Below are 20,743 nucleotides of genomic sequence, written 5' to 3'. Positions count from 1 at the left end.
ATAGCTCGCGCTGACACTGATACACCCTCAGCTTGCAGGACAGCTTGAATTTCTTTGGAACCTGACTGGGGCTCCTTTTGCCAGGACTATCCTGCGTTGCAACGTTTCAACAATTTTTCTCTGCCGTACACGTCCAGGGAGATTAGCTACAGTGCTATGGGTTGTAAACTTCTTGATTATGTTGTGCACCGTGGACAAAGGAACATCAAGATCTCTGAAGATGGACTTGTAACCGTGAAATTCTTGATATTTTTCAACAATTTTGATCCTCAAGTCCTCAGACAGTTCTCGTCTCCTTTTTCTGTTCTCCATGCTTAGTATGGCACACACAGATACACAATGTAAAGATTGAGTCAACATCGTCTCTTTTTTTTTTTTTATCTGGTTTCAGCTGTGATTTTCATATTGTCCACGCCTTTAACTTGCCACAAGTGACTTTGTCCAGTCCCTGATAACATCCTCTCCCACCGCCCAAGTCATTATAAGTCCCTGATGATGTCCTCTCCCCAATTCAAATGTTATGTCTTATGAGATCATCTCTGCATTGCTGGACATGTCTGGAATACAGAAGTGAATTTTTTTTTCAGCACGTGGAAACCAATGGACAGTATGAATAGTTGGAAGTGGTGATAGTGTGTAACCCGAAAAGAGGAGCAGATGGCCAATAATTCAGAAGAAAGTCATTGTGTCTGAATGTGTGCACAGGTGGTGATACTGTGTAACTGGAAAGAAAAGCAGAAAGCAGATAGTTGTAGGAGAAAGTGTGTGTGTGATACTATGTAACCAGAAAGGAGGAGCAGACGGCCGACAGCTGCAGCAGAAAATCATTGTGTCAGTGATCATGTACAGAAGCCCGGATAGCTCAGTCGGTAGAGCATCAGACTTTTAATCTGAGGGTCCAGGGTTCAAGTCCCTGTTCGGGCAGAAGCCTTTAACAAAGAGGAAAACAATAAATGTCAATTCATAAGGATATAAGAGACCTAGAGAAGGACAAATGATGGAGACTATTCAGGAAAATATTATTGTTAGAAGAATTCTTTTGATTTTGGACAGTCTTAAGTGGTGACCATGTTCTCGTTCACTGCTCTCTTGGCGCCAACAACAGGCAATCACTGGTAATGTAATGTACTAGAACATAAGTGAGGGCTCGTTACATATTCCACGTAGTAGAAACATGTGGACAGTCTGTATAGAGGGACTATATGGCGGTATTCAGACCCTATTTGGTGTTATTATGTGGTCTTGGTATGGAAGTAATCAGTCACTATTTGACAATATATTGTCACGGGATGGCGGTTTTAGGTGAGTATTGGTTTAATTATGTGTTCCTGGTATAACCGTAATCAAAATTAAAAGCAAAGCCACAGTAAGAGGAATTAGAATCCCCCCCCACCAATTTAATTTTGGGGGGAATTTACAATTATGTGTTTATAGTATGGTGGTTTTCAGTCACTATTTTTAGTTCTTACCACTATAAGTCCCTGCCTATCCCCCAAATCATTATAAGCCTCTGATAGTGACGCGCCCCCTGGGCCAGTGTTGTTGGGGATACCCGGAGCCGGATCAGATGGGGGTTGTAGTCTCCGAGTGGCTGTGACCCGGTCCGTGCCCAGGGTGTCAAGCTCAGTGTGTGGCAGTCCTTACTGATGTTACTAAAGTTCTTTATGTCGACTACGCCACCCGTTGAATTGCGGTCACTACGGCCGCCGCTGCAGCAGGGTCCGCTGAGGCTGATGGTGTTTGTGCAGCCCAGGTGGTATAACCCCCAACGGGAGGGGTATAGCCTCAGGGGGTCAGGTGCAGAGGATGGTGGTTGTGGAAGTGCAGGGAAGATGGTAATGAGAGTCAGAGTCGGGTTGTGCAGTTCAGGGTTCTTTACTTACTGCTGTTCTTGTACCGGTCACTCCGGCCTTGAGTGACCACCCGAGCCGCACTGCGTCCACCAGGTCCTGGACTCGGCCAACCCCCAAGTAGTTCTGGAGCGTGGTTCTGAGCTCCCTTTCTGTCCTGTCCTCGTCTCTGGCCTTCCCCACCAGGGATCCACCTAAGTCCGGCTCCCTCGGGCCTCTTGTTGGTGAACCCTTGTCTCTGGGTTCCCTGACCCTATGCGTGGTCTGCCTTCCGGGTGGATATAGTGGGTGGCCGTGGCAGATTCTGCCCACGGCCTCCGGTTCCTGGCTAAGGTGTGCTGTAGCCTCTGCCAGCTTGGGATCCGGTACCCTGTTGCCAACTCTTCACCCTCTGGTCTAATTTGGGCTCTTGGAGTTCCTTCTTTCTCCCCCTCTGGGTCTTTCTTTCTCCTCTCTCACTCTTGGCTCTGGGGCTGCTCTTCTCCTCTGCTTTCCTCCACTGCTCTGCAAAAGACTGACAGACTGACCAGCCTTCTGCAAAAGACTCCTCTGCAAAGACCCTGATCTAAGATGGTGCCCACCTTATATACTCCCTCTATGTGTGAGCTCAGGTGACCAGCACCCAATGAGCTCCTAGCTCTACCCAGACTGCTCCCCCTATCTGCCCCTACACTACTGGGATGTTCCACCCCCCTCCCACTCCAGCCAAGGACAGGCTCGGTCGTACCTGCACATTATTAAGTGGGAGTACCATTGGTCTGTCCTCCGGAAATGGGATGTGTGTAGTGCATGCAGCTAACTGAGCTCAGTTCCATACTCCATCCTTACCCGGGAGTGGAATATCACACCTCTGGGTTGAGGTGCAATACCCCTGTAGCAGCCGAATCCTCAGGGTGCTACATTCCCCCCTGGTAAATCACAGCACGTCCTCGGGCTGTAAGATATAAACAAAAACATCCAAAACATACAATTTTTTTTTTTTTCATAAACAACATAATAAACTATCATATAAAACGTTTCATAAAAACTTTTCATAAAAACATTCTTATCTTCTGGTACCTCCGGTCACGGTGCAACTTGTGACCGGGTAAAGTGCGACAGTCTCTTTTGGAATAAAACAGTTTCCTATAAAACCGGTAGGGGGCGCTTTAGGAAGCGCAACTATATACAAGGGGATATGGCCGCTCTCAGTCCTCGGCCAGGTATTAGGTGTTATGCACACGCCCGGGCTGAGCGGCGTGTGCGTGTGATTGTAGTGATTCCACTGGACCATGAACCGGAGAGTGCCTGGAGGGGCGTGACTAAGTATCTGGCCGATCCGACCAAGATGGCACGACGGCATACGACGCCAGTGCACCAGGGAGAAACCGGGCAGAGGGACCAGGTGCTACTCCAGGTCAAACTCCGGACACGGGGGTTGACCCACACAGGGATTACTGGATCAGGCTGGTTAGGCTGGCGCAGACTGGTGGATATAAGCAAACACGGCAGGTATGCAGATGGGTGGATACAGGCGAGTATGCAGGCAGGGAGGTACTGGCCGAAAGGACGGGCTGGAGCACAGAAAGGTTAAGACCCAGTACAGACTGGGTCACAGAACCGCAGATGCGGTAGACAACCACAGCAGAGAGGGAACGCCCGAAGCGGTGGGCAAGAACAGAGCAGGACGGGGCTGCAGGAGCAGCGAGCACAAGCAGGGCAGGACAGGACTGCCGGAGCAGCGGGCAGAAGCAGGGCAGGACAGGACTGCCGGAGCAGCGGGCAGAAGCAGGGCAGGACAGGACTGCCGGAGCAGCGGGCAGAAGCAGGGCAGGACAGGACTGCCGGAGCAGCGGGCAGAAGCAGGGCAGGACAGGACTGCCGGAGCAGCGGGCAGAAGCAGGGCAGGACAGGACTGCCGGAGCAGCGGGCAGAAGCAGGGCAGGACAGGACTGCCGGAGCAGCGGGCAGAAGCAGGGCAGGACAGGACTGCCGGAGCAGCGGGCAGAAGCAGGGCAGGACAGGACTGCCGGAGCAGCGGGCAGAAGCAGGGCAGGACAGGACTGCTGGAGCAGCGGGCAGAAGCAGGGCAGGACAGGACTGCCGGAGCAGCGGGCAGAAGCAGGGCAGGACAGGACTGCCGGAGCAGCGGGCAGAAGCAGGGCAGGACAGGACTGCCAGAGCAGCGGGCAGAAGCAGGGCAGGACAGGACTGCCGGAGCAGCGGGCAGAAGCAGGGCAGGACAGGACTGCCGGAGCAGCGGGCAGAAGCAGGGCAGGCAAGGCTGAGTAGGGGGGACAGGGCTCTGTTCACACGGAACAGACAGGAAGAGAAAGGCAGAGCCAGATACCCACAGGGTACTTGCAGTGAAGTAACGAGTGGACCACAAACTCACAAACGGGAGTACAGAGACAACAAACAGGAGTTAGGTACAAGTTCAGACTCTGCAGAAAAAGGAAAGGAACGGACATAGAGGCAAAACAGGTAAAGGATAGGAGAGAGTTCAGACTGGAACTGAGCGTACGGAGGAGACCGACACTGCAGCGGGATACAGGAGCGGGTCTGGGAATACGGCCCCCAGAGAGGCGGGACGAACAGGCAAGGAGCGTGTTCAGACAGGACAGACAAGATACAGGAGCGGGTCTAGGTAATCGGCCCCTAGAAGGTGGGAGGAACAGGCTAGGAGCGTGTTCAGACAGGACAGACAAGATACAGGAGCGGGTCTAGGTAATCGGCCCCTAGAAGGCGGGAGGAACAGGCTAGGAGCGTGTTCAGACAGGACAGACAAGATACAGGAGCGGGTCTAGGTAATCAGCCCCTAGAAGGCAGGAGGAACAGGCTAGGAGCGTGTTCAGACAGGCCTGGAAATACAGCCTCCAGGATAGGCAGACAAGAGAACACAGAACGGGACCTGGCACCTTCAGAGTGCAAGCACACACTGAATGAAACACTATGCTCAGGCAGGAATAGATGGGAGCAGCTGAGCTATATACCAGGTGACAGACAGCAATAGGCTGAGGACGCACAAGGGGTGTGACCCACAGCAGGTACAAAAAGCAGGAAGTGATCGGGCGCCGCCCTTAAGCAGCAGAAACAGACACAAACAGACAGCATGGAGGGAAGCCAGAGAGACATTCTGGACAGGAGATCAAGTGCGCGCTCTTGCACAGTGGGAGATGGACCACTATGCAAGGACGCCGCCAGGTATGTTACAGTACCCCCCCCCTTACGCCCCCTCTTCTTCAGGCCTGCCAGAATCTTCCACAGGGAATTCGAGGGCCAATTCTTCACTTCGAAGAGATCACTTCCCCTGTCCACCGGAAAAACTGGTCTCCTCTGGGTAGCTAGGATGCTACCTCCCATCCAGCCACCCTTAGCAACAGACGAAACGGGTGGAGTACCAGGAACAGCACACAAGGAAGTCTCTCTCCACATATTTTCAGGTGGCACCCCAGAGGGTACAGGAGACAACTGGAAGTCCTCCACCGGGTTGGAGGGGGACAGAGACTTGGGGGTAATCTCTGCTTCGAGGTACATCTTGTCAAGCTCACAGGAAGAAATAGACGGGTTATCAGGTACATAATGAGGAAAAGTCACTGTCTCTTTGTTTTCTGGTGGTACCCCGGAGGATTCAGGAAACAACTGGAGGTCCTCCGCCGGGTCAGAAGAGTGCAGAGGCTCAGAGAAAACATCTGCTTCAGAGTACACTAGGTCGGACTCACTGGACGAAGCAGGCGAGGTATCGGGTACCGAGTATAGGAAAGTCTCTGTCCATTCTCCACCAGGTGGCACCCCGAAGGGTTCTGGAGACAACTGGCGGTCCTCCGCCTGGTCAGAGGGGTGTAGAGACTCACGGGTAACCTCTGCTTCAGAGTACACTAGGTCGGACTCACTGGACGAAGCAAGCGAGGTATCAGATCCAGGATATAGGAAAGTCTCTGTCCATTTACCACCAGGTGGCACCCCGAAGGGTTCTGGAGACAACTGGAGGTCCTCCGCCTGGTCAGAGGAGTGTAGAGACTCGGGAGTAACCACTGCTTCAGAGTACACTAGGTTGGACTCACTGGACGAAGCGAGCGAGGTATCAGGTACAGAGTATAGGAGAGTCTCTGTCCTTTCGCTACCAGGTAGCACCCCGAAGGGTTCAGGAGACAACTGGAGGTCCTCCGCCTGGTCGGAGGGGTGTAGAGACTCGGGGGTAACTACCACTTTGGGGTACCCATTGTCAGGCTCACAGGACGAAGCGGACAAAGTATCGAGTACCGGGTGTAGAGAAGTCTCTCTCCATTTGTCATCGAGCGGTATCCCGGAGGATTCAGGAGGCAACAGGGGGTCCTCCACCAGGTAGTAGAGGTGTACAGACTCTGAGGTAACCACAGCTTTGGAGCATCCTTGGACATGCACACCGGTTAAAGTGGGTGAAGCATCTGATGCCGGGTGCAGGAAGTTCTCCTGTGTGGAGTCTGGATGGGCAGAAGTCTCTTCGGGCAGGAGAACTGGTGCACTACCCATGCACATTACCCGTTGGGGCTTCTCCGGGATACAGGGAGATGAAGCTTCAGTAGGGACTTCAAGGTTGGGGTCAGGAGGTCTCAGGGAGGACAGACCCTGGCGTGACGGCTTGCCTCTACGTCTAGCACGTCTGGACTGCCTCTTGAGGTTGGGAGAAGTATTCCGGAAAGCGTAGTCACCCTGTGAGGATTCTGGGTGGGCAGTAGTCTCATTGGGCTGGAGGACTATTGCGCTACCCACACACATTACCCGTCGGGGCTGCTCCGGGATATTGGGAAGTGAAGCTTCAGCAGGGGCTTCAGGGTTAGGGTCCTCGAAGACCATACGAAAGGCCACCAGGAAGGCCTGCAGGTCAAGGACGACAGGATCCCATGCTTCCCATAGGGGGGTGACCCATTTCAAGGCATCACCCGCTAGGTAGTCAATCATAAAGGCCACTTTAGCCCAATCGGAAGGAAAATAGAGAGGGTAGGCCTTAAAGTGTAGCATGCATTGCTCCACAAATGCACGACACTGTCTTGGATCCCCATAGTAACATGGCGGATCCGCAGGAACGAGAGCTGATAGATCCATCTGGACGGTTCGTAATTCGCCTGGAACTCAGCTAAGGAAAAAAAAATAAATTTTATTTATTTATTTTTAATGCATGTATTCGCTGGAAAACTTCTCAGAGAGCGAAGGCCGTGGGGCTCAACGGGAACCATGGCCTGAGCATGCTGTTATGCACACGCCCGGGCTGAGCGGCGTGTGCGTGTGATTGTAGTGATTCCACTGGACCATGAACCGGAGAGTGCCTGGAGGGGCGTGACTAAGTATCTGGCCGATCCGACCAAGATGGCACGACGGCATACGACGCCAGTGCACCAGGGAGAAACCGGGCAGAGGGACCAGGTGCTACTCCAGGTCAAACTCCGGACACGGGGGTTGACCCACACAGGGATTACTGGATCAGGCTGGTTAGGCTGGCGCAGACTGGTGGATATAAGCAAACACGGCAGGTATGCAGATGGGTGGATACAGGCGAGTATGCAGGCAGGGAGGTACTGGCCGAAAGGACGGGCTGGAGCACAGAAAGGTTAAGACCCAGTACAGACTGGGTCACAGAACCGCAGATGCGGTAGACAACCACAGCAGAGAGGGAACGCCCGAAGCGGTGGGCAAGAACAGAGCAGGACGGGGCTGCAGGAGCAGCGAGCACAAGCAGGGCAGGACAGGACTGCCGGAGCAGCGGGCAGAAGCAGGGCAGGACAGGACTGCCGGAGCAGCGGGCAGAAGCAGGGCAGGACAGGACTGCCGGAGCAGCGGGCAGAAGCAGGGCAGGACAGGACTGCCGGAGCAGCGGGCAGAAGCAGGGCAGGACAGGACTGCCGGAGCAGCGGGCAGAAGCAGGGCAGGACAGGACTGCCGGAGCAGCGGGCAGAAGCAGGGCAGGACAGGACTGCCGGAGCAGCGGGCAGAAGCAGGGCAGGACAGGACTGCCGGAGCAGCGGGCAGAAGCAGGGCAGGACAGGACTGCCGGAGCAGCGGGCAGAAGCAGGGCAGGACAGGACTGCCGGAGCAGCGGGCAGAAGCAGGGCAGGACAGGACTGCCAGAGCAGCGGGCAGAAGCAGGGCAGGACAGGACTGCCGGAGCAGCGGGCAGAAGCAGGGCAGGACAGGACTGCCGGAGCAGCGGGCAGAAGCAGGGCAGGCAAGGCTGAGTAGGGGGGACAGGGCTCTGTTCACACGGAACAGACAGGAAGAGAAAGGCAGAGCCAGATACCCACAGGGTACTTGCAGTGAAGTAACGAGTGGACCACAAACTCACAAACGGGAGTACAGAGACAACAAACAGGAGTTAGGTACAAGTTCAGACTCTGCAGAAAAAGGAAAGGAACGGACATAGAGGCAAAACAGGTAAAGGATAGGAGAGAGTTCAGACTGGAACTGAGCGTACGGAGGAGACCGACACTGCAGCGGGATACAGGAGCGGGTCTGGGAATACGGCCCCCAGAGAGGCGGGACGAACAGGCAAGGAGCGTGTTCAGACAGGACAGACAAGATACAGGAGCGGGTCTAGGTAATCGGCCCCTAGAAGGCGGGAGGAACAGGCTAGGAGCGTGTTCAGACAGGACAGACAAGATACAGGAGCGGGTCTAGGTAATCGGCCCCTAGAAGGCGGGAGGAACAGGCTAGGAGCGTGTTCAGACAGGACAGACAAGATACAGGAGCGGGTCTAGGTAATCAGCCCCTAGAAGGCAGGAGGAACAGGCTAGGAGCGTGTTCAGACAGGCCTGGAAATACAGCCTCCAGGATAGGCAGACAAGAGAACACAGAACGGGACCTGGCACCTTCAGAGTGCAAGCACACACTGAATGAAACACTATGCTCAGGCAGGAATAGATGGGAGCAGCTGAGCTATATACCAGGTGACAGACAGCAATAGGCTGAGGACGCACAAGGGGTGTGACCCACAGCAGGTACAAAAAGCAGGAAGTGATCGGGCGCCGCCCTTAAGCAGCAGAAACAGACACAAACAGACAGCATGGAGGGAAGCCAGAGAGACATTCTGGACAGGAGATCAAGTGCGCGCTCTTGCACAGTGGGAGATGGACCACTATGCAAGGACGCCGCCAGGTATGTTACATTAGGGAGGATTGACCGCTCTCAGTCCTCGGTCAGTGGGAATAGGGACACACGGGGTTAACAGTTCAATCTGCTGGTCCCAACGGGGACTATATTTTAACTAGAACAGTTCTTATACCCTGACGGGTAACTATATACAGTCTCTCTCTACCGTACTTCAACGACGGCGTCCTCCTGCTCTTTCTTTGTGGACAGTTTCAGTTTCTGTTTCAGACCCGTCCGGGTCCTCTTGCTGGGCGAACAGGTCCTCACCCAGGTGCGGTACTTTAGGTGTTATGGGCGCCGTGGTGGTAGCGGCGCCCGGGTTAACCAGGCCTTGCGACCAGGCCTGGGGCACCTTGAAAGTAAAGGGCACCGTAAGAACGGCGGCGCCCTGTGTTACTGGGCCCTGCGACCAGGCCGGGGGCTCCGCGGAGGTAGGGGGCGCTGTTGGTATTGCGGCGCCCGGGGGTACTAGGCCTTGCGACCAGGCCGGTGGTATTTCCTGCTTGGCCACGCTCGAGGTCGAGGCGTGTGACGTCACAGGGGTCGCGGCCGCGGTTTCCGGTTGAGGCCTAGTCGGCGGCGGTGACGATGCAGCGACGGGCACGGCAGGGGGAATTTCGGGCTCTGCGACGGGGAGCTGGGGCAGGCACGCGGTTTCCCGGCTCGGGGTAGAGACGTCCCCTTTACCTGCCTCCTTTCATTCGGCTCCCTTCTCGGCGCCGTCTCCGGCCTTCAGTCCTCCTGCGCCATCCTCAGAGGCGGTCTGTCTCCTCGTCTTGGGTGGCGTGCTCCGCTGACGGGTCTCGGTCTGCTGGGCCATCTCACGGCTCCACTCCGCCAACGTCTCTCGTTGCACCCGGGCCATCCTCCGTGCGAGGCCCTCCAGCGCAGTCTGCGCACACTCCCGATCTCGGGGGAGCTGTGCCAAGACCTCCACTAGGCCTAGTGGGGTCGTTGCTTCTAGCAGGCTCCTGACCAACGGGTCGGTGCTGCTCTGCTCTCCTTCTGTTGTCTCCAGCAGGCTCCTGGCCAGCGGGCCGGTGCTGCTCTGCTCTTCTCCCATCTCCGGGTAAGCTTCTTCTGGACTCAGCTCTAGGCTTCTTGTCTCCGGGTGCGCTCTCTCCAGACTGCTCCAAGCGACACCCATCTTTGCTCTCTCCTTTCGTCTCCTCCCCCTTCGAGGGCGGTCCCGGGGCCACTTGGTGATTGTCAGCTCCAGGGGCAGTTCTTTCACGCTGACAGACACCTCTAGCATCACAGTCTCTGTTGGTGGGGGCGGTTTCCACTTTTGGCGCCATTTTCGGTCCTGGCCCACGATGGGAGGCGGCCTCTTGCCATCCTCTGGCACGCCCATAATGGCGTCCGCTCTGACAAGGCGGGAAACCTTTGGAAATGGCGGGAACCGCTTCCCAGTGGCGGGAAACTCTGCAGATGGCGGGAAAAAGCTGTTAATGGCGGACAACCGGCGGAAATCGACCTGTGATGGAGTCCGATGGCGGGGACCCTCCGGAACCGGCAGGAGACTTCTTTTTGAGGTAAACTCGTTCTTTTCTTCAGGCACGCAGTACCCGGGTGTTGCGGGCACGGTATCCTGCCGACTACGCCAAAGTTGACGCGCCCCCTGGGCCAGTGTTGTTGGGGATACCCGGAGCCGGATCAGATGGGGGTTGTAGTCTCCGAGTGGCTGTGACCCGGTCCGTGCCCAGGGTGTCAAGCTCAGTGTGTGGCAGTCCTTACTGATGTTACTAAAGTTCTTTATGTCGACTACGCCACCCGTTGAATTGCGGTCACTACGGCCGCCGCTGCAGCAGGGTCCGCTGAGGCTGATGGTGTTTGTGCAGCCCAGGTGGTATAACCCCCAACGGGAGGGGTATAGCCTCAGGGGGTCAGGTGCAGAGGATGGTGGTTGTGGAAGTGCAGGGAAGATGGTAATGAGAGTCAGAGTCGGGTTGTGCAGTTCAGGGTTCTTTACTTACTGCTGTTCTTGTACCGGTCACTCCGGCCTTGAGTGACCACCCGAGCCGCACTGCGTCCACCAGGTCCTGGACTCGGCCAACCCCCAAGTAGTTCTGGAGCGTGGTTCTGAGCTCCCTTTCTGTCCTGTCCTCGTCTCTGGCCTTCCCCACCAGGGATCCACCTAAGTCCGGCTCCCTCGGGCCTCTTGTTGGTGAACCCTTGTCTCTGGGTTCCCTGACCCTATGCGTGGTCTGCCTTCCGGGTGGATATAGTGGGTGGCCGTGGCAGATTCTGCCCACGGCCTCCGGTTCCTGGCTAAGGTGTGCTGTAGCCTCTGCCAGCTTGGGATCCGGTACCCTGTTGCCAACTCTTCACCCTCTGGTCTAATTTGGGCTCTTGGAGTTCCTTCTTTCTCCCCCTCTGGGTCTTTCTTTCTCCTCTCTCACTCTTGGCTCTGGGGCTGCTCTGCTCCTCTGCTTTCCTCCACTGCTCTGCAAAAGACTGACAGACTGACCAGCCTTCTGCAAAAGACTCCTCTGCAAAGACCCTGATCTAAGATGGTGCCCACCTTATATACTCCCTCTATGTGTGAGCTCAGGTGACCAGCACCCAATGAGCTCCTAGCTCTACCCAGACTGCTCCCCCTATCTGCCCCTACACTACTGGGATGTTCCACCCCCCTCCCACTCCAGCCAAGGACAGACTCGGTCGTACCTGCACATTATTAAGTGGGAGTACCATTGGTCTGTCCTCCGGAAATGGGATGTGTGTAGTGCATGCAGCTAACTGAGCTCAGTTCCATACTCCATCCTTACCCGGGAGTGGAATATCACACCTCTGGGTTGAGGTGCAATACCCCTGTAGCAGCCGAATCCTCAGGGTGCTACAATAGCAGCCTCTCCCACCCACAATTGATTACAGCTCCCTGTATAGTGTCCTCTTCCACCCCTAGTTTATAATATATCCCTGATAGTGTCCACTCCCAGCCCCCAATCCGTTATAAGTCCCTTTGGGTATCCTCCCCAATGTCAATTCATTATAAGTCCCTAATAGTGTGCTCCACTGTCCCACAATTCATTATAAGTCCCTGTATAGCATCTTCTCTAACCAACTAATTCATTAAAAGTCCATGATGACGTCCTCCTCCTTTTTCTCCCAATTCAATATAAGTCCCTGATAGCGTCCGTCCTCACTCTCCAGTTTATTATAAGTCTCTAATATCATCCTGTCCCATCCACAAGTCATTACAAGTCCCTGATGGCGTCCTCCCTCCAATTCAATCGTTGCCTCTTATGGGATCATCTCTGCATTGCTGGACAGGTCTGGAATACAGAAGAGACGGTTCCCTTCCAGGACGTAGAAACCAATGGACAGAACGTATAGTGGTGAGTGGTGATAGTCTGTAACCAGAAAGGAGGAGCAGACGGCCGATAATACAGGAGAAAGTCATTGTGTCAGTGATCATGTACAGAAGCCCGGATAGCTCAGTCGGTAGAGCATCAGACTTTTAATCGTAGGGTCCAGGGTTCAAGTCCCTGTTTGGGTGGAAACTGTTAATAAAGTTTAATTAAAGAATATTTAAACAATATTTCTTTGGACAGATACAGATTTGTGAACGCAGGCACAGTATGGAGGATAAGGTCACATGTACTGTTTGTTACATTGTTGCTTTAAGGAATGAATTAATAGTTCAAGAAGCCGACCCCAGAAATTGCTATTATGTGGTGATGGTATGGCGGTGTTCAGTCACTATTTGGAGTTATTATGTGGTGATAGTATAGCGGTGTTCAGTCACTATTTGGTGTGATATAGTTATACTATGGCTCTGTGCCCACTATGTGTTTTTTAACCTTTTCCGCTGCAGAAATGCTTAAAAAACGCTTGGTAGAAGGTCTGCCATGTTCTCCAATGATAATCCGCATGTGCTGTGCACATGCTGCGGAAATTCAGCTGCGGATTATCATTGCGGAAAAATCCACAGCACTACCAATTATTTTGCGGAATTGTGGCGTTTCCGCCGCCATTGACTCGCATTGGACCGCAAGACATCTGCATCACTGCATCTGTACATGCGGATTCCATGCGGTTCAATGTGCGGATGGTACCCGGGCTTGGAGAAGAGTAAACTCTCATCCAGACCCAGGTACCATAGTATCTGTAAAAAAAATAAAAAAATAAAAAATATACATTATACTTACCTTCTGATGACGGCCGGAGTCCTTGACCTGGCATGCCGGCAGCTCACGGTAGACTAAAAGGACCTGCGGTGACGTCATGGCAGGACAAGGACTCCGGGGGCCATCAGAAGGTAAGTATATATTTATTTTTACCATTCTTTTACGGGCACACTATATAAATCTACGCCGGTTACATGGATTTATATAGTGTGACCAAGTTGTCAAGCACTTTCCAAGTGATGCTAAAATCGCTTGGAAATCAGGAAAAAATAAAAAGATTCATCCAGTCTATTCAGCGCTCCCAAACGACAGGCACCAGGTAGAAGAATTATAGATCTTCAGAAATTTACTTAGGATAAAAATCATCACAAAACGATACATAGAACAACGCGTTTCGGCTATATATTTATACAAAATAGCCTTCCTCAGGTGAGATATTGCAATATATATGTATAAATCTATAGCTGAAACGCGTTGTTCTATGTATCGTTTTGTGATGATTTTTATCCTAAGTAAATTTCTGAAGATCTATAATACTTCTACCTGGTGCCTGTCGTTTGGGAGCGCTGAATAGACTGGATGAATCTTTTTATTTCTTCCTGATCTTCATTCCACGGTCTCCTGGCTGAGAGATCCGTTGTCTCCAGACTATAGCTGCACATCAAGGAGACAAGGCATCTCAGTCAGACCTAATAGGTCGATACGCTATACCACAAGCTACATCAAAGGTGAGCAAATCAGCTTCTAAAAAAAAATATATAAAAAAGAGAGTTGTACTAAATTATCTGCACTTAGATCTGCGCCCGTGTTTTTTGTCTTTCCCCCTCTCCTAGACCCTATAGCCTTGGGGTCATAAACCTCTGACCAAAATCACCTGGAAAGCGCATGACAACCCGCATGAGGAAATGCATGTGAAGAACGCTCCACATCCGCATGTCCCTGGCAGGAAAAACACATGTACAATCCGCCTGTACAATCCTCATGTACAATCCGCATGCACAATCCGCATGCACAATCCACCTGTACAATCCGCATGCACAATCCGCCTGTACAATCCGCATGCACAATCCACCTGTACAATCCGCATGCACAATCCACCTGTACAATCCGCATGCACAATCCACCTGTACAATCCGCATGCACAATCCGCATGTACAATCCGCATGTACAATCCGCATGTACAATCCCCATGTACAATCCGCATGTACAATCCGCATGTACAATCCGCATGCACAATCCGCACGTAGAATCCGCATGCACAATCCGCATGCACAATCCGCATGTACAATCCGCCTGTACAATCCGCATGCATAATCTGCATGTACAATCCACATGTACAATCCGCATGTACAATCCACATGTACAATCCGTATGTACAATCCGCATGTACAATCCACATGTACAATCCGCATGTACAATCCGTATGTACAATCCACATGTACAATCCGCATGCGTTTTTTCTGCCAGGGAGATGCAGAAACGCTCAGGAAAAAATCCGGAGCATTCTGCATCATGGGCACATAGCCTTAGGCGGCATTCAGTCACTATTTGGTGTTATTATGTGGTGATGGTATGGCGGTATTCAGTCACTATCTGGTGTGATATAGTTATACTATGGCGGTATTCAGTCACTATCTGGTGTTATTATGTGGTGATGGTATGGCGGTATTCAGTCACTATCTGGTGTGATATAGTTATACTATGGCGGTATTCAGTCACTATCTGGTGTTATTATGTGGTGATGGTATGGCGGTATTCAGTCACTATTTAGTGTTATTATGTGGTGATGGTATGGCGGTATTCAGTCACTATCTGGTGTTATTATGTGGTGATGGTATGGCGGTATTCAGTCACTATTTAGTGCTATTATGTGGTGATGGTATGGCGGTATTCAGTCACTTTCTGGTGTTATTATGTGGTGATGGTATGGCGGTATTCAGTCACTATTTACTGTTATTATGTGGTGATGGTATGGCGGTATTCAGTCACTATCTGGTGTTATGTGGTGATGGTATGGCGGTATTCAGTCACTATCTGGTGTTATTATGTGGTGATGATATGACGGTATTCAGTCACTATCTGGTGTTATTATGTGGTGATGGTATGGCGGTATTCAGTCACTATTTAGTGCTATTATGTGGTGATGGTATGGCGGTATTCAGTCACTATCTGGTGTTGTTATGTGGTGATGGTATGGCGGTATTCAGTCACTATGTGGTGTTATTATGTGGTGATGGTATGGCGGTATTCAGTCACTATCTGGTGTTACTATGTGGTGATGATATAACGGTATTCAGTTATTGAAGAGCAGTCAGATGGAGGATGAACCCCCTCCCCTCCCCCAGCCTGGGGGGCTTTTCTTTCTTCCATTACAGATTTAGGGGAGGGGTTTATTAGCATATCCACTCCCAGAATCCTTTGCTCCCACAGCCCCCTAATGACTTTGTCTCTCCTCAGTGTAGACAGAGCCCCAGATCCGGAGGCCGCAGCTCCTCACAGATGGCCTCCAGCTTTGCGCAGTGGCAGTATCATAGCCCATGAGGTTTATCCGAGGCGTGATTATTGCTAGTTGAAAACTTTTCCCAATACCCCGCCATGACGGCTCGTAATACAGTCAGCATGGCAATTTTTGATAGTCTCCCGGGAGACTGAGTAGGTGGTTAATAGTAGAAGAAAAGTTATTGCTGTTTAGCTGGAATAAATCTATATACAGTTGTGTTGGAGCCGTATGTTACATATGTCGGGCTGAGAATCAGCAAAGAAACGTGCGGGATCAATTACAGAATTACTATCTATTCAGTACCTTCCCTGGAGATTTCTCCATATATAGTCATGTTATGGTTGTTTTTTGTTATTATGTGGTGATGGTATGGCGGTATTCAGTCACTATTTGGTGTTATTATATGGTCATGGTATGACGGTATTCAGTCACTATTTAGTGTTATTATGTGGTGATGGTATGGCGGTATTCAGTCACTATTTGGTGTTATTATATGGTCATGGTATGACGGTATTCAGTCACTATTTAGTGTTATTATGTGGTGATGGTATGGCGGTATTCAGTCACTATTTGGTGTTATTATATGGTCATGGTATGGCGGTATTCAGTCACTATTTAGTGTTATTATGTGGTGATGGTATGGCGGTATTCAGTCACTTTGTGGTGTTATTATGTGGTGATGGTATGGCGGTATTCAGTCACTATTCAGTGTTATGTGGTGATGGTATGGCGGTATTCAGTCACTATCTGGTGTTATTATGTGGTGATGGTATGGCGGTATTCAGTCACTATCTGGTGTTACTATGTGGTGATGATATGGTGGTATTCAGTTATTGAAGAGCAGTCAGATGGAGGATGAACCCCCTCCCCTCCCCCAGCCTGGGGGGCTTTTCTTTCTTCCATTACAGATTTAGGGGAGGGGTGTTATTAGCATATCCACTCCCAGAATCCTTTGCTCCCACAGCCCCCTAATGACTTTGTCTCTCCTCAGTGTAGACAGAGCCCCAGATCCGGAGGCCGCAGCTCCTCACAGATGGCCTCCAGCTTTGCGCAGTGGCAGTATCATAGCCCATGAGGTTTATCCGAGGCTTGATTATTACTAGTTGAAAACTTTTCCTAATACCCCGCCATGAGGGATCGTAATACAGTCAGCATGGCAATTTTTGACAGTCTCCCAGGAGACTGAATAATGGTGTTAGTATTAAAAGAAGTGCTTATCGGAGATAATTATGAATATACAGTTGTATTGGAGCCGTATGTTACATGTGTCGGGCTGAGAATTATAAGTAACATTTCACTTCCCTGAGGACAAGAGAATCAGCAAAGAAACGTGCGGGATCAATTACAGGATTACTATCTAGTCAGCTGCTTCCCCGGAGATTTCTCCATATAGTCATGTTATATATTTTTGTGTTATCATGTAGTCATGGTATGGCTAGGGTGTCAGCACCCTTGAAATTGTTCCAGAAGCTGCAGTATTTCTCAGAACATTATTATAATTCCCCGTGTTTTGTTCTACACGTGTTTGCTTCCTTTGTGAGTGTTGGAACAACACAAAAAAAAAACAGAGAAGAAAAGGCAAATTGGACATAATTTTACACAAAACCCCAATAATGGGTCGGACAAAATTGTTGGCACCCTCAACTTAATATTTGGTTTCACCCTTTGGAATAAATATCAGCAATCAGTCGTGTCAGGAAAACTTGCCGGCAGGTGAGTGCAGCTCTCTGGCGCCCCCATGCCTCTCAGGTCAGTCAAGGTACTGCACCTAGAGTAAGTAGTGCCAGGAAGCTGCCACCAGCGGGGGAAGACACTGGGGTGTGTTGTCCCTTACACGTCACCAATCCGTGACGCCACAATACAGGCACAACTCTCTGGCGCCCCCTCGCCTCTCAGGTCAGTCAAGGTACTGCACCTAGAGCGAGTGGTCGCCGGAGAGGCCGTCCTGTAGCCCACTGGGTATTTGAGGCCCTCTGCAGTGAGGGCGGTATATATATATTTCCCTGGCTGCGCCAGTAATATATAACCACACCTCCGACCGTCACTGCCAGCCTTCCTCAAATCCCCCAGATGGTATGCTGCCACCAGTTCTGGTTTGATACAGCCCGGTATTAATGGACTTGTATCGGGTCAGGAACCAACCCGGTAGCGTTTATGGCTTCGGGGAGGAGAACGATTACAGAACAAAAGAAACAGAACTATTAAATTTTATATTTAATCCAAAAGGGAGGCAGTGTTTAGGAAAAATATATACAAGGATGTTACAAAGGGGGCATTAAAATACATAAACAGTTACATAAAATAAACAGGGTAAAGAGTGAAAATTACTTACACTACATGATCGCGGAGACGATTCAATATAGTGGGAGGGGGGGTTCTCCAGATTGCTGTTATTGAACAGGACCCTTTGCGTATAATTCGTATTCCCCCCAGCAATGAGTACTTCTGTCTTCCCCATAGATTACTTTATACCTAAGGAGAGATCTGGCCACACGCCCCTTGCGGTGACATCATGTGGGCCGGTCTTCAGCCTGTAGATTTTTATTAGAAATGCTGACTTTTGCGATAACTCATCACTCGTTAATCGCAGAAGCTCGCAAACTACGCCATATTTTCCCTCATGATTTTATCTTTCTTTTGATATTACACATCACATCGCTGCAGTCTGCTATTCCGGGGTTCTTGCACTACGGCCCCCCGATGTTGGTTACGGCCGTGGAAAAATACCTGCATATTCCAGGGCTGATTTGCTTACTCCACATATGGGTCCCGTTATTGTCGGACCTATAGAACTCATATTATTTCATATCTAATATCGGAGTCATCATGTCTGCAAATTCCCCTTTGAAGCTGGGGAACTGGTCTTCAACAGTTACATGTAAATTAGCGCAAGCCCGCATAGTAGTTACCCCCTGCTCTCTCAGAGACAAGAGGCTTGGTTCCCTAACGAAGTTTTCACACTTCTTCCCTGGCCGTGTGTGAATAACTATTTATCAGTCCTGCGTTAATTCGGGCTTTGTGCTGGCAGAAGGAAAATGGGACAGCTCGGTGCTGACAAGTGGTGATAATTTGCATTAGACACTGTATGATTGTCATCTCTGGACAAACACTACAGCAAAGGGCATGGGAGAAGGGCTAATATTCTGTTAAGCTGTCCCTGATATCAATATTTTATAATATTCCTGACATCTCCCCCTCTTTGAGGTGGCATAAGGGGTGATTTACAGATCGCCCCTTGAGCCCACCTCCTGGCCCACCCTTCCTGCTGATCTGACAAGCCGCAGATCCACTTGCCCACCAACCTGAGGGTCCAGCTTTCTGATCACCTTGACTGGTTTGGGATACATTTTCCCCACACCTCTGACAGGCTATGGGTACCTTCCTTCCATACTCCTGACAGACAGGGGGACACACTTTCCTGTAACCTCGCCTGGTTATGCCGCCTACCTTTTTACCTGTCCTCATCTTTACCTTGAGAGCTGCGCTCCCTAGGGGGAGGCTATGACCGGCCATGTCACAGTCCGTCGTGACACTGGTCGCCGGCCCGGGACCCCTTTCCCTATGATCCCCGTGTTTCTCCCCATCCTTCCACATCACCTCTGGAGCCGTGCTAGTCATGGGGCAGCTACCATTGACCATGTCACCATCTGGTGTGACATTAGTCACCTGCACGGGACGACCTGCTTCCTGGTGTCCGTGCCTGCTCCCCTTGCCCCTAGCACTTATGCTGGCTCGCTTTAGGGGATCCTCAGCAGCATCACCCCGCGGGGTGAGGTGGCTGAGTTCCCCTTTATCACAACACACACTTTTATTAGACATCACATTCACATTTTTGACAGCGGCATTAAATGACATATTAGATCTGGGAGGGTTGTCAGGAATGTATCGGGCAACCAACCGTCCCAGATCAGTTCCCAATAACACATTAGTGGGGAGATTCTCCGACACCCCCACTTCCCTTAACCCCCTCCCCGCACCCCAGTCCAGGAAAACTTGGGCCATCGGTATGGGACGGCGAACACCCCCAAACCCGGTGACAGTCAGGGTCTTCCCAGGAATGAGTTCCTCTGGTAACACAAACTCAGGGCGGATCAGGGTGCATTCTGCGCCAGTGTCCTTAAGGCCGACAGTGACTGTGTTTCCCACAGTAATGGGTTGTAAGTTCTCCCGGGCCCGGCCAACCGCCCCACCCACAAAAAGAATGGCTGCAGTAGGCCCTGGGGTCTCAGGTGTGGGGTTCATCTTCTGCCTCTCCGGGCAGACAAGGCTGATGTGACCAGTTTGGTCACAAGTATAACACTTACGGGAGTCAAATGCAGTCCAGGTGCTGGAAGAAGGGGCAGGACCCACTGAGGGCCGGCGGGCTGGAACACTGGGGGTGGTTGTCGGCTTACCCACTTTCCAGCTGGTGGCGGCTGACTTCCGCACCTCTGGTGTGCGGTTGGCCTCATAGGTATCCGCAATCTGGGCTGCTTTGGCGGCTTCCTTCGTCTCCCGGTTAAGCACAAACTGTCTCACTTCCACTGGGCAAAGATGAAAAAACTGGTCCTTCACCATCAGATCCTTCAGGTCCTTGAAGGTGGTGACTGACAGTCCTTGGATCCACTGCTCAAAGTTGGTTCTGAGCCCGTCTACCACATCGCTGTAGGTGTCATGTGGTCCACGTTGGAGGGCTCTGAACTTTTTCCGGTAAACCTCCGGAGTCAGCTGGTATTTTTTTATCAGGGCCTGCTTGACGGCCTCATAGTCTCCATCTTGTTCTCGAGGGAGGGAAGCAAACACCTCCAAGGCTTTTCCTCGGAGCCCTGGAGTTAAATATCTGGCCCACTGGTCCATGGGCAGCTGATACTGCCTGCAGGCCTTTTCAAAGCCTCGCAGAAATGTGTCCAAGTCCCCATCCTTTTCCATCACAGGGAAGTGCTCAGGACGGGGTTTAAAGCAGCTGGCACCGTTGGACTCACGGGTCTGCGTAGAGGGCGACTCCTTCTGAATCCGGGCTAGTTCCAGCTGGAGTTGTCGGTCAGCTTGTCGCTCAGCAGCCTCTTGGTCAGCTTGGGCATGGCGCTCAGCAGCCTCTCGGTCAGCTTGTGCCTGGCGCTCAGCTCTCTCGGCCTCTCGGTCAGCTTGGGCCTGGCGCTCCTCTCGGTCAGCTTGGGCTT

The 20,743-nt window shown here is 51.7% G+C and overlaps 4 non-coding genes across 4 annotated transcripts; all 4 read left to right on the top strand.

Moving 5' to 3' along the window:
- The first annotated feature begins 851 nt into the window (after window positions 1-851).
- Window positions 852-924, top strand: TRNAK-UUU (transfer RNA lysine (anticodon UUU)). The gene has a single exon. It is a non-coding gene; the product is annotated as a tRNA-Lys (tRNA).
- Window positions 925-12,380: 11,456 nt separating this feature from the next.
- Window positions 12,381-12,453, top strand: TRNAK-UUU (transfer RNA lysine (anticodon UUU)). Its single transcript has one exon. It is a non-coding gene; the product is annotated as a tRNA-Lys (tRNA).
- A 3,139-nt stretch (window positions 12,454-15,592) lies between these two features.
- On the top strand, window positions 15,593-15,732 carry LOC141168102 (U4 spliceosomal RNA). The gene has a single exon (XR_012251853.1). It is a non-coding gene; the product is annotated as a U4 spliceosomal RNA (small nuclear RNA).
- An 894-nt stretch (window positions 15,733-16,626) lies between these two features.
- On the top strand, window positions 16,627-16,766 carry LOC141167658 (U4 spliceosomal RNA). The gene has a single exon (XR_012251451.1). It is a non-coding gene; the product is annotated as a U4 spliceosomal RNA (small nuclear RNA).
- Window positions 16,767-20,743: the final 3,977 nt, after the last annotated feature.

This window comes from Phyllobates terribilis, unplaced genomic scaffold (assembly GCF_046119375.1).
Source record: "Phyllobates terribilis strain yellow unplaced genomic scaffold, ASM4611937v1 Scaffold_11__3_contigs__length_659146591, whole genome shotgun sequence".
Taxonomy (NCBI): domain Eukaryota; kingdom Metazoa; phylum Chordata; class Amphibia; order Anura; family Dendrobatidae; genus Phyllobates; species Phyllobates terribilis.
This window is presented reverse-complemented; position numbering and strand designations above follow the sequence as displayed.